Below are 13410 nucleotides of genomic sequence, written 5' to 3' on the forward strand. Positions count from 1 at the left end.
GAAGAACAACAAAACTGTCACAAGTTTCGACTGATTTGAGGGAAGTAGGATACTTAACCTAGTCAGACCCAGGAGGATGAACTTGGCTTTCACCCTAAGTCAGTTCTGCATCGTTTCCTTTCTCTCCAAGCTGCTCGTAAGATGGTGTGAGTGATAAGGAGGGAGGAGATCAGCTGTGCAATACCAAGTATGGGCAATGAGTGTCCGTGGGAGAGCCTGACCGACTCAGAGTTTGTTTTCTTGCTGAGGGCTAAACAGTCCCAGCTGATAGGCTGGAGGTTGTCTGAAATGTGACTGTAGTCACAGCTTTCCTATTAGCCCATAAAATCTAGTATTTGGGGGGTCCTGCTGTATGCTGCCCTCACCATTTCCATGAATTATTTGTTTGGTCCTCAGGGCAACCCTATAACGTAGTTTCTATTATCCCATTTCACAGAAGGGAAAACTAACATTTGGAGGGTTTCTATCACTTGCCTGAGATCTCGCTGCTAGGGAAGTGGTCGAACAGATCCAGACATCTGCCTGTCAAAGCCTGTGCTCTTAACCAGCGCTGTCTCTTACTTAGCTACATGACATTTCTTATGTCTGCATGGAAAGATGTTTTAATAGGTGTCACTTGAAATAAGTTTGGGGAATGCCAAGTGATGTAAATTAAACAAAAAAAAAAATGTCTACAAGACTTCATAAAGCCTATTTATTATGCTACCATGTGATGACAGAACATTAACTCATTTCCCACATTCACTTGACCTTGGAGCATACATTTCTCTCACTTTGCAAGACTTGTTGAATAAAACCCACTTTAGGTAATATGGCATTTGATGATTTTTAACAGCCCTACTAGAATTAAAGCAAAAGTTCTTTCTCTCCCTCACCTGCTAATTCTTGCTATGTGTTTAACCTGCAAACTTTCTCTGTCCTGTCCCCTCACTTTTTTATCTTTTGTCAATTCTATTTAGGTATAATTTATCTTTAATAAGTTGCACACATTAAACGTGTACTTTGGATGAATTTTGTCAGACACGTACACCCGTGAAAGTACCACTACATCAAGATACCAAGCACTGCCGTGGTTTCCTGGTATCCCTTGGCAATCCGTCTCTCCTGACACCCCATATCCAGGCAGCCACTTGTCCTTCCAGTTGTAAAGTGAGGGGTGCCTGGGTGGCTCAGGCGGTTAGGCGTCCAACTTTAGCTCAGGTCATGATCTCCAGGTCCGTGAGTTCGAGCCCCACGTCAGGCTCTGTGCTGGCAGCTCTGAGCCTGGAACCTGCTTCGGATTCTGTGTCTCCCTCTCTCTCTGCCCTTCCCCTGCTCATTCCCTCCCTCTCTCTCTCAAAAATAAATAAACATTTTAAAAGTTTTTTAAAATTTTAAAGTGAATATTCCGACTTCTGACCAAATTGAAGATTCTTCCTGGGAACGGTAAAACGCCACATGGCTTCTCAGTCATTTCAGCATCTGGATAAGGAGCTTTCCTTATCGAATTGACTTCCAAGCCTTTTTCCTTTTAGTTTCACTAATACAAACTGGTATGCCACCCAGACATTGCATTAGGCCTGTTCATGAAGTTGGCATGGGTGCCCCCATTCTGCCCATCTCCATGACAGAAAATGCCCTAACCATCAGAAGAGAAATAAAAGGCATTCATGTGTATTTGAGGGAAGTGGGGAATGGCCCTTGTCACTAGAAACAGTGACGCTGGGGCTCCTGGGTGGCTCAGTCAGTTAAGCACCGGGCTCTTGGTTTCGGCTCAGGTCATGATCTCACAGTTCGTGGGTTTGAGCTCAACATTGGGCTCTGGGCTGACAGTGAGAGCCTGCTTGGGATTCTCTCTCTCCCCTTTCTCTCTGCCCTCCCCTGCTCACTCTCTCTCTCTCTCTCTCAAAATAAATTAATAAACTTAAAAAAAAATAGGCAATAGGAGGTAAGTCCCATAGTTTTTCAGGAAGATGCTTAGCATCTCACAAACATTTACATGGAGGGAATTCACTGTGTGCTTTTTTTCTTCACAGAGAAATAAGAAGCTGACGGTCTGTATTATTTTGATGAGCTGTGTGGCCTGGAGAATATTCCTTAATTAATCCAAGAATTGCCTATGAAGCTTCTATTGTGGAATCAGCACTTGGCTAGATCCTAGGGAGACAGAGATTAATAAAACATAGCATGAGCTATCAAAGAGTTAAGAATCAAATGTCTTCATATCATTAATCCTCATTTCAGCATTTAGTTCCTAGCTTTGTAGTGAAGAGTGAACAAATAGGAGGCTTCACGTATCAAGTTGTCTTTTGTAACAACGTTAAATGTTTAGAGATTGTTTATAACAATATCGCTTAAATTTCTCCTCTAGGAAGTTTAAAAAAAACCCAGCTGATCCCATAGAAAATGGCAGAGTTAAAACACATCTTCTTTTGAGGTTGTGCAGTAATTTCAACTATTTCCACAGCTTTCGGCATGAATTAGCTTAATTCATCCCCCAGGTAACCTGGTCAAGTGGGTAATGCGGATGTTACAATTCCCACCTGGTAGATGTTTTAGAAAGGTCCCTGAGAGGATGGAGGGAATGATACTTTTGTAGGTGGGTTGAAGGATGGCACTTCATGGACCTAGAGTACTCGGAGATGGCTGTGGTTGCCACAAGACAGTGATAAATGATACAGTTTGCTCAAGATCACATAACAGGTTATTGCTAGAGGAAGGCAGGCATTCGCCCTTGGAAATGAAGCAAAACACTGACGTGAGTTGGCTGCCTTGGGGTGGGATGGAATGTGGGCATCCAAGGACAGTGTGTGAGGCTCCGGGGGTTGGGAGTGGTGGTGGTTGAACCAATGTGAGAGAGGGTGATTCCACATCCACAGTGCGGTGAATCTGATGTGGAGCTGACCTAGGATGGCTGGTCGTGCCCCTCCCACCTGCTCCTCAGAGCCTTTAGAGAGTTTCTGGAGAGAGAGCTGGACATCCTTGTGTCCCATTTGGCTCTCAGGCTGGAGAGAAGTCATGCTCAGCCACCCTTTAGCATTCGACTTGTAGGCAGAGCATTGCCAACCAGAGCCCTTGATCAGAGTCAAGAGAAATTCCGAGGGGATGAATGTGCCATGAGCTATCAAAGGCACTGAGGAAAGTTCATCCCCAGAGTTTGAGTCCTACACAACTCTACTTAACCATCTTCATTTAATGATTCCTAGTGTATTTATGCACTCACAGTTTGAGTGCATTCTTTCCTTGAGCATCATCATTTTTTAAATTCCCAGATAGACATCGCAAATATAACTGCAGTCCTACTAGAATGTATCCATTTGCCTAATATTGCTTCATATTATCAACTGATGAAAAACATTTTTGCAATAAGTTTTGTTTTCCATACAGTGTTCTTGAAAAGATGCAGATACCTGTATATATTCCAAATGCAAACTCTGTGGAAATTTAAAAATACACATTTTACCTGGGGGGTTCTCAGATTTAAGCTATATATCCCTCCTTACTGTCTCTTTCACCTTCAACATTATATTTCCATCATTTTTATTCTTTGTTCTACCTCCACACTTGAAAAAAAATCTTAAGCTATTAGCTATCGTATGGTTAGTGCTCCTAATCCATTATCGTTAACAGGAGGGATGTTGGTCTAAACTCAGAAACCATGGCAGTAAATGACTTCAAAGGAAGCCAACCAGTGAGCTGTTAGAATATCTTCTCCCATCAGAAGCATATATTGCATGTTTCTAATCAAATTACCTTAACGTTTATCAAGTTGTTCCCTTCACAACCGTTCCTGGTATTTCCCCACAAATGATGCTGAGCTGACTAGCATTGAATTTGCTACTCCAGTTTATGGTCTGGCTTTAAATAATGCTATTTAAAAATTTCCAGACCTTGAGTATTTAATCTGCTATGAGATACTTTTCATTATTTGGAATCAGGGTCCCAAAGACTGTGTTTTATTTACCAACCATGGCAACCTAGTCCAGCAGAGCTCTTGAGACAGAACTGGAGCCCAATTAGTGCTTACTTTCCTTCTGTTGTCTCCTTGATTGTTACAGAGGTCAATTTGCTACATGTCTGCTAGATTCGCCCTTGGCTTTCAAAATATCTCCTCGATTTTCCTCCACTCCTGTAATTCCAATAGTCATGTTTTAGTTCCCCTGTAGTAGAAAGAAAGGACTTGTATGAAAGGAGGGTAGAGACCACAATTACCTTTACATGCAGTATCTCATTTTATCCTCCTGGTGGCACTTTGAGACAAGTCCCTTCATCCTCTTTTGACAGACGAGGAAACCACACACAGCTGGGGGAACTGGTCTTTTCTGACTCAACTAGGAAGTGGTAGAATCAGAATTACTCTCCCCAGTTTTCTTCTTCCACCTCCTCTCCTCCTCCTCTCCCCCTCCTCCTCCTTCTCTTCCCCCTCTTCCTCCACCTCTCCCTCCCCTTGCCCTTCTTATTTTTCTTCCTCTCCTTCTCCTCCCCAATTTCTTTAAATCCAGCAGATTTCTCTCCTGAGCTCTACACCTGGTACATTGTTTACTGTATGTCCCACCTCGACCCCAGCATCTTTAGGCCATCTCCTCTTCCTCTGTACCTTCCGCTTCTGCCCAACAGCCCCATTGCCTTATCTGCCAGTTACTGGACCTCCTCTCCACTTGGTCATGGGGCACACAACCCTGGCCTTAAGGAAATTCCAAGCTAAATAAAGAAACAAGTCTGCTACACATGGGAAATGAAAATACGATTCAAGATTCAAATGGTCATTGAAGACAATAATTTGAGAATGACCACAAGACCATGTGTGATAATTGTCTGTTGAATGGACCATTCATGCTGTGTGGGGGTGGTCAGGGAAAGAGGTCTGGAAGAGCAAAACTGAGCCAGGCCATGGAGGATGGCGAGACCCAGACTGACAAGGGTGTCAGGGGCATGCCAGTCAAGGGACATGGCAGGAGGGAAGCATGTGGGGCCCACGTGAACATGGCAGGTTCAAAGGTAGGAGTTGGTTTCTAAAGAGCTTCTGGGTCTCACCATGATGATGAGTTCTTTAGAAGAATACACTTGAAGGCCATTGAGGTTGTGAGGACAATATTCTGTATCATTCTTTTGTTTTCATTACTACATTCCAGATTGTTTAGAACATTGCTTTTGCATCACAGAGGACGGATAAATTTAGAACCTATGATTTAAGTGCTGACCAAAAGCCGTGGTTCTAGAGGAATGTACCTCTATTATCTCCATAATAATGATTATTGTTCCTCCAATTATCTATATTTTCAGCTTTGCCTCTGCTCTTTTTTTTTTTTTTTTAGCAATTACTGAGTTGCATACACCAAAATCAAGTTCTTCTGTCCTTTTGTAATAAATTCAGCTGCAGCCTGAATATTCTGCCTGAATATTCTGACTGTAACTCTGACCTGACTTCATTTTCAAGACTGTCAAAAGTAATTAGGGACAGAGAGATTTTCCCCCTCAGCATCTGGAAGTGCAAAGATACCAAGAAGGAGCCTCAAGTGTCATTAACATCACCTTTCCGCCTGCTTTTTATATCACCCTGGAAAATAGTCAATTTCACAGCCAGCAAGGCTTATTATGGGAACTGTCCTTCTCTCCCAAGAGCTTCAGATTTTCCCCTCTCCGAAGAAACAGGAAATGGGTTCCCCCCTTTGGAAGATAAAATGGATTTTTTTTTGTCACATTGACCTACCCTTGATGGTCGTGTGACATTGGGAAACTTGCATAATCTTCCCTGCCTCAGTTTCCTCATTAGAGATTACCTGTAGAGATTCTGTGAAGATTCCATGGAATAATGTGGAAGGCAACTTGCACAGTAATCAGCATATGGAAGTACTCAATAGCATTAGCTGTTAGGATCTGTAGATAAAGCAGTGGAAAACTTTGAACTCATATATTTTCAAATACAATAAATTTCTCTTTTAATGGGATGTATAGAAATCTTATTTTGAAAAGACTTTGCTTCTCCCAGAAAAAAAAAAAAAACAACATGACCAAGAAAAGCAGTGTTTTTGGAGGGATGGAGGTGAGACACAGAGTGTCAGAAAAGTGAAGCGGGGTGTGTGTCACTCTCAGGACCTTTCATTCAGTAATAACTAAAGTCACAGTCTAGGTAAAAAAAAAAAAAAAAAAAATTTGTAATGATTTAAGTCTTACAGAGAAGTTGCAAGAATGCATCCATGGATCCAACTGGGTAAGGGAAAAAGTTGAAGGAGGGGACGGAGAACAAAGACCATCTTTCATGAATTCACGGTTTCACCAAGGACTTCCTTTCTCATCATCCTCTTCCGTTAGTGGAGAAGGAACACTATATTTGCAGGACACTGGAGGCTCATGGAACCCAGCAATGCATGCTTAGTTAAGCATTGCCTCTTAGCTGCGAGATTATCCAGCTTCTCATGATTTAGGGGGGACTTTGCATTAAGCACAACTTGTTGTTGTTAGAGAAGACTTAATAACAAAGCTATTCGTCACTCACTGTAAAGCCTAACTAGCTGGGCTAAGTCTAAGGCTGCCTCGATCAACTGTGATATTTTTTGTCATTCCATTTTTAGAAGAAAGAACCCAATGACGAGAAGAAAGCTGAAATTATTCTGACAGGCACTGGGTTTTGGGGACTCCTCATTTGAGAGATGTGATGTTTGGTGGACCTATATGATTAAACACAAAGGATATATCTGGTTATTCATATCACCCTATATAAAATAACCTGTTAAAACGGAACCATGCGGTGTATAAAAGAGCTTGTCAGTTTTAGGAGGAAGCAGCAGTGGGAGAGACACAGAGCAGTGGAAAAAGTGGTTGTTATGGTGACATTGACCACGACTGGCAGATGCCAGTCATCAGGATGTGCTGATGGTCACCAGGGTTACAAAAAAGGCTCAGGATGAAGAAATCCCAGCGTCCAAGAGGGTTCTGGGGGAACAATTGTCCTGATGAAGGTACGCATGCACGTGGACTGATTCATAGGCCCTCATATTTTTCCTTCCCCGTAATTTTACTTTATTCCTGTACCTTGAAAACTAAAGGTACAGTCCCAGTTTGGGAGCCTTTTTTCTTACCTAGAACACTTTGAAAACATTATCCAACAGAGGAGTCCTGTCTTCCTTTTGGGATGATCTGAAGCCAGTTAGGACATCTTCGTTTCTGTACTGGATTAAATACCACCACTGCCCCCCAAATGGGGTGGGATAATCATGCATACACTATCACTTTTTGTGACCCCCAAATCTTCTTCAACCTGCCTAGGGAATTGGAAGGAGCCTAGGCCCTTTTGACAGAAACAAAAATAAGCCCACCTTTATAAGAAGTACAGTAGGGTCAATGAGGGTGCACACACACACACACACACACACACACACAGTTTAATCTTTTAATTTTGATTTCTCTATATGTGCATTTAGAAACCAAAATTGTCATCAGAGACCTACTAAATCAGAAACTCCATGGGGGAATCCAGAAATCTGTATTTTAAGGAGGATTCTAGGGCATTCTAATGCACACTAATGTTGGGTAATCACTATGTTAAACAAAGTTTAAATGATAGGAGTCAGTCCCCAAACAGATTTTCTTTTAGTAACCCAGAAAATTAAAGTCATGTTGGGAGGGCGCCTGGGTGGCTCAGTTGGTTAAATGTCTGACTCAATTTTAGCTCAGATCATGATCTCATGGTTCATGAGTTTGAGCCCTGCATCAGGCTCCACGCTAACAGTGCAGAACCTGCTTGGGATCCTCTCTCTCTCTGCTTCTCTCTCTGCTTCTCCTGCACACTCTCTTTCTCAAAATAAATAAACTTTAAAAAAAAAAAGTCATGTTGGCATTATAGGTAACAGTTGTGCCTTGGAGAATTAAGACTCAAAATGTTTATTTTCACATAGAAATACGAATCCTTTTCATTTAAGTGACTTTCAGGAAAAAAAGAAGTTACAACCTGAGAAGTCTACATCAATCCTTTTTAAAAGTCCTTCATGGAATTTTTTTAAACGTTTTTATTTATTTGAGAGAGAGAGAGAGGGAACGAGCAAGCGAGGGAAGGACAGAGAGAGAGGGAGACACAGAATCCGAAGCAGGCTCCAGGCTCCGAGCTGTCAGCACAGAACCTGACGCGGGGCTCGAACCCACAAACTGTAAGATCATGACCTGAGCCGAAGTCGGACACTCAACCAACTGAGCCACCCAGGCACCCCTCCTCCATGGAATTTTTAAGTCTTCCTAATCTGAACTGAGATTTCAAGTCTTGCACAAAATAGAGCTATGGGTTCCTGTGCACTTGCAAGCCTTTCTGTGAATCCAGGGATAGCGTGTCCCTGATGCGTAGCAGATTTGGTTTGTTCCATTAGCATAGCAGAGCAAAGAAGCTTTATAATGCCGCAGGCTTTAAGGGGGTCAAAGAAAGAAGAAATTATGCTCATATTCAGAGGTGAAAGGTCCACTCTTTTAATAGCTAGTACTGGAGTGTTTCTTACTTGGGAAATTACCCAAAGCAATTTTGCTTTGAGTAGCTAAGATTCTGGGGGGAAATAAAAGGGTCTCAATGAGGCAGGACTACAAAATATCACCAAAGAGGATGTGAGACCAGAGAAGGAATTTACGGTACACGTGAGAGGGAGAACTGAAGACATAGAAAGAGAAAAGGGCCGGAGAGAGAGGAGACACTAACATGGGGTTATGTTGAAGGTTGCCTTGAGGAAAGGGGCAGTGGAGAGTACTCTGTGGTTAGGTGGCCGGATGAAATTTGAAGATGCCTGATGTTACATTGACAACTCCATTGAAATGCTCCTTCTCTGCCCCTACCCTACCCATAAGCATTTTTTATGTGGATATTTTGTGTTTTGTATGTGGAAAACAAAGCCAAAGGGCTAGCTGGATGTCTAGGTTTTTGCAGTAAGGAAATAGGAGTCAGGAGACAGAAGTCACTGTGAGAACAAGGGTGCCATGAATATGCCCAGAACTCTTGGGCAAGATTATAACTTCCATGGAGTGTTGAAGGGAGTTTGGGCTCTAGAACAAACAGACCTCAGCGGGTGGCAGGTTTGCATTTTGTTGGTTTATATCCATCATTCCAGGAAATAATTCCATAGTGCCGTATGTAGGGACAATTTGTGAATATCGTCTTCCTCAGGTTGCTGGAATACGGTGCAAAAGCTAACGAGAAGGAGAGTCTTCTCTCCAGACCAGCGATGTCTAATAGAACTTTCTGCAATGATGGAAATGTTCTTTATCTGCGCTGTCCAATTCAACAATAATCACGTGTAGCTACTGCACACTTGAGGTGTAGCCAGTGAGGAGGGCCTGGGTGGCTCAGTTGGTTGAGCTTCTGCCTTTGGCTCAAATCATGACCTCATGGTTCATGAGTTCAAGCCCTGCATCGGGCTCTCTGATGTCAGCACGGACCCCAGTTCGGATCCTCTGTCCCTCTCTCTCTGGCCCTTCCCTGCTCGCACCATCTTTCTTTCTCTCTCAAAAACAAATAAACAGTAAACATTTTTTTAAGTAAGGCACGTAAATGAAGAGATAAGACACCTTTATAAATCAGTTCGTAGCCCCAAACTGTGAGTGTAAATAAGTCATGCCAAATAAGTCAACAGTAAACTTGACAGAAATTAGCAGTCCAGCTACGGTGATCCTCGACTTCGCTTCTCCTCCTGTCTTGAATTTCTTCAGGCCCCCGTTGTTTTTCCGTGCATGTTTCTGTTGCTGGGGTCTCCACGCTGGTTATTGGGAGGCAGAGATATGAGAAGGCAGTGGGTCAGGGCTTTCCTAAGCAAAGGTACCCCGAGTCTGAGGTGATAGAAAGCTGAAAAAATTTCAAAGTGTGGTTATTGTGCTGTTTACTAATTTTGTCATCAGATTTAAATTAGTGCATCTTCCATCTCATGGGGAATTTAAATTTGGCCATAGAAAGGGGAAAGTGCACAAGAGCGTTTTCTGATCTATCGTGGTAGACGAGGTGACATCTTAAAAAGCAGAGGGTAGGGTTATTTTATGGGGATACGATGAATGAATCATAATGCATATATACTGTCCAGTTCCTTCATTCCTTGGGCCTTCCATTTGCTTTTTGTCATTTACAACTTCAAGTTTTAATAGCTAACCATGAAACTTAAGGGGCCCAAAACTAAAGTCGCAGATTTTTGAGCCAAATAAATCCACTGCCATTAGCACATAGCAAGTTGTATGCTGCTAATTGCTAATTACTCATGTGGCTAACATAACCCAAGCAGAAAGAAGCAGGGGGGAGAAAAAGGGTAGCCAGAGAGGATTGGAAACATAAGCCTTGAGTAAGGCGAAGCTACTTGATCTAATTCCCTGGAAATAAATTAACAGAGCTGCCTTGCCCACTCCTAATTTCTCTCCAGATGCCTGAGTAGTCCCACACCCTGAAGACTAATGACAGACTGGAGAGGAGGGACGGAAGTTCTCCTCTCTGCCTTTCCTGGGCTCAGGTGTAAAGATGCACTGATTTCTGGACCCCCTCTGAGCATGGGGATGGAATCCTGACCAGGTTGTCATTGGGGAGTATCTTTTCTCTTCTTGCTGTTTTGGGGCTCCTCTTTGGTAAATAAAATGACTCCATATGTTTCACTAATTGTTTTTAAATTTTTTTTAACGTTTTTATTTTTGAGAGAGAGAGAGAGGGAGGGAGAGAAAGAGAACACAAGAAGGGGAGGGGCAGAGAGAGAGGGAGACACAGAATCCAAAGCAGGCTCCAGGTTCAGAGCTGTCAGCACAGAGCCTGACGCAGGGCTCGAACCCACCAACCGTGAGAGCATGACCTGAGCAGAAGTCAGACGCTTAACCCACTGAGCCACCCAGGCGCCCCTCACTAATTGTTTTTAGAAGAAATTTGTGTCCAAGGAAGAGGCCAACCCAAAGTGGCAAAAAGTGGGTTGCCTCCTGCCTTGCCATTCAGATGCTCCCGGGGACATTAGTCCTTGCAGAGAGTGTCCCTGATCTCCCAGTAAATGGGACAGATTTTCAGAGCTGTGCAGCACCCAAGAGAGCATCTGTTGCAACTCTCACAAACAAACCAAGGACCAGAGACGGGTGGTGATTTACCCCCGGCCACACAGCTAGTAGGGAGCAGAATAGGGAGTTCAGACTGGATTTGCTGAGTCTGGGACCAGTGCTCTTTCAAAAAACCCCTCTGCTTTCCTCTTCTCCCGCCTGAAACCTGTTTCCGTTCCATGCTGTGAGGTCTCAGACATATTTTCGGTGTTTTAATGGGTGACAAGTAGTTTATATGAAAAAATAACCTATGCCAGCATGTGAGTGAGGATGCATGTGTCTTTTCTTTTGAAAACATTATTTGTTATTTTTCCTGATTTATTAGTATCATTTATTTGTCTAAATACTGAAGAGCATAAATAATACGGTCCCAGAGATACACCCACCTCTTACGTAATAATAAATATAACATTAATCGAATTCTTACTATGTGCCAGGCACTGTTGTGAACGCTTCACACTTATTTAATGAAGCTTAAGGCAACCTTATGAAGTGAAAAAAAATCATCATTCCTGTTTTATAGATAAGAAAAATGAGGCACCAAGGGGTCATACAGCTGTTAATGATGGAGCAGAGATTTGATTCCAGAAAGTCTGGCTTTAAGGCTCACCACGGATTGATTGAATGTACAGAAAGTCTTACAGTGAAGATCAAAGCCTTGTGCCATGCTCTGTCTTATACAATTTTTTCCCAAAAGATTAGCAGGTATTTTTAGTCTCTTACCAGGAAAAAAAAAAAAAAAAAAAAAAAGTATGCTATACCAACATACTATATAAATAAATTTCTATATGCAGTATAGATAGATAGGTTTTAAAAAGATACAGATATATCTCTGTCTCTATCTTTATCATCTCTATCCCTATCTCTACCCCTCTCTTTATCCCTATTTCCCATCCCTACCCCCATCCCCATCCCCTATCTCCTATCCCTATTCTCTATCCCCTATTCCTATACCCTATCCTCATCCGCTAACCCCTAGCCCTATCCCTAGCCCCAGCCCCTATCTCTATCTCTGTATACCTGGACTCGGAGTTTGAGCTTTTCCATCCACACAGTCCTTCAGGGTCTCGAGTGGGAGTGGGTACGCGGGCCGCATTCATTGCGTGGCAGAATCAGCCAGGGGCCCAGCAGGAATCAGCACGCACAGTCCAGGCATCTGCCTGAGCAACGATTAATGAAATGCGCGGGGCTGATGGACCGAGCCCTGGAGGGGGAAGCCCTCCCGGACCAGGAGCGGTAGAAGCCATCACCATCCCCGCGCCTGAAGGGACAAAGGGAGGGAACATGTTCTGGAGCCTCTTGAGAGCTATTTTCATGGAAGGGTCTCCAGACAGGAGCTGGCCCCATGAAGGGCTACAGCCGAATTGTGAAAAAGCCACAACGAGATAGGGAAACAAACACCCTTACTTCCTTCTCTGCTTCCACCCTCCAGTTTCCCGACGGTTCCCCTCGTCGGTTCAATCCAATTGGAGTCCAGAGGGCAAAGAAGCCCAGGACTGGAGGAGGGAGAGAAGCAGAGAATGGGTGGGGAAAGGTTGACAAATGGAGAACTGGGAGATGATAGGGAGGGCCAGGAAATGCAAATGTTCTCTAAAAAGACATTCAACCAACCTCTGCGTGTGTGCGATCCCATTGTCACCCCATTCTCGGTGGCACCAGATTCCTCCACGTTGAGATGGAGATACTCTGAGAGCCGAGAGCGCAGCCAACGTCCTGCTCTATAGATGGCAGTGCGGCTGCTCCTTTAAGGCCTCACCCCTCTCCATCTGCCTCCTTTCTGCCATAAATCGGTTGCCATTTTTCATCCAACCGTTATTTCTCTCATTCTCTTCAACCCCTGGGTTTAAAGTGGTTTATTCTTTAAATTAGAAGAATTTAAATTATAAGAATTCTTAATATTCTTGATATTTATAGTCTTTTTTTTTTAATTTTTTTTTTTCAACGTTTATTTATTTTTGGGACAGAGAGAGACAGAGCATGAACGGGGGAGGGGCAGAGAGAGAGGGAGACACAGAATCGGGAACAGGCTCCAGGCTCTGAGCGTCAGCCCAGAGCCCGACGCGGGGCTCAAACTCCCGGACCGCGAGATCGTGACCTGGCTGAAGTCGGACGCTTAACCGACTGCGCCACCCAGGCGCCCCGATATTTATAGTCTTTAAATGATAAGAATTCCCCTCTGGAAGGAGAGGAATTAAATGCATGCGGTCCAACCATTTCGCTTAACTGAAAATTTTAATAGAGTCTTAAGTTTTTCAATAGAGATCCTACATTATCTCTACATATTTTACTATTTAGGCTGATAATTTGAATTAGGTATTTTCTTCTATTTATTTTAAGCTGGCTATATTTTTTAAGATAAGGAAACCCTTAATTATTGTAATTAACTTAGTTCCCAGTCCTCTTATT

At 43.2% G+C, this 13410-nt stretch overlaps 1 long non-coding RNA gene across 2 annotated transcripts; it reads right to left on the minus strand.

The window, feature by feature from the left end:
- Nucleotides 1-3913: 3913 nt before the first annotated feature.
- On the minus strand, nucleotides 3914-12728 carry LOC123579669. Of its 2 annotated transcripts, none has more exons than XR_006702884.1 (4): nucleotides 12616-12728; nucleotides 12025-12164; nucleotides 5760-5856; nucleotides 3914-4139 (listed from the first exon to the last, which is right to left on the minus strand). It is a non-coding gene; the product is annotated as an uncharacterized LOC123579669 (long non-coding RNA). The 2 variants fall into 2 exon arrangements; XR_006702885.1 differs by having other exon boundaries at nucleotides 5690-5856.
- Between the last annotated feature and the right edge of the window lie 682 nt (nucleotides 12729-13410).

Source organism: Leopardus geoffroyi, chromosome A3 (genome assembly GCF_018350155.1).
Source record: "Leopardus geoffroyi isolate Oge1 chromosome A3, O.geoffroyi_Oge1_pat1.0, whole genome shotgun sequence".
NCBI classification, from domain to species: Eukaryota; Metazoa; Chordata; class Mammalia; order Carnivora; family Felidae; genus Leopardus; species Leopardus geoffroyi.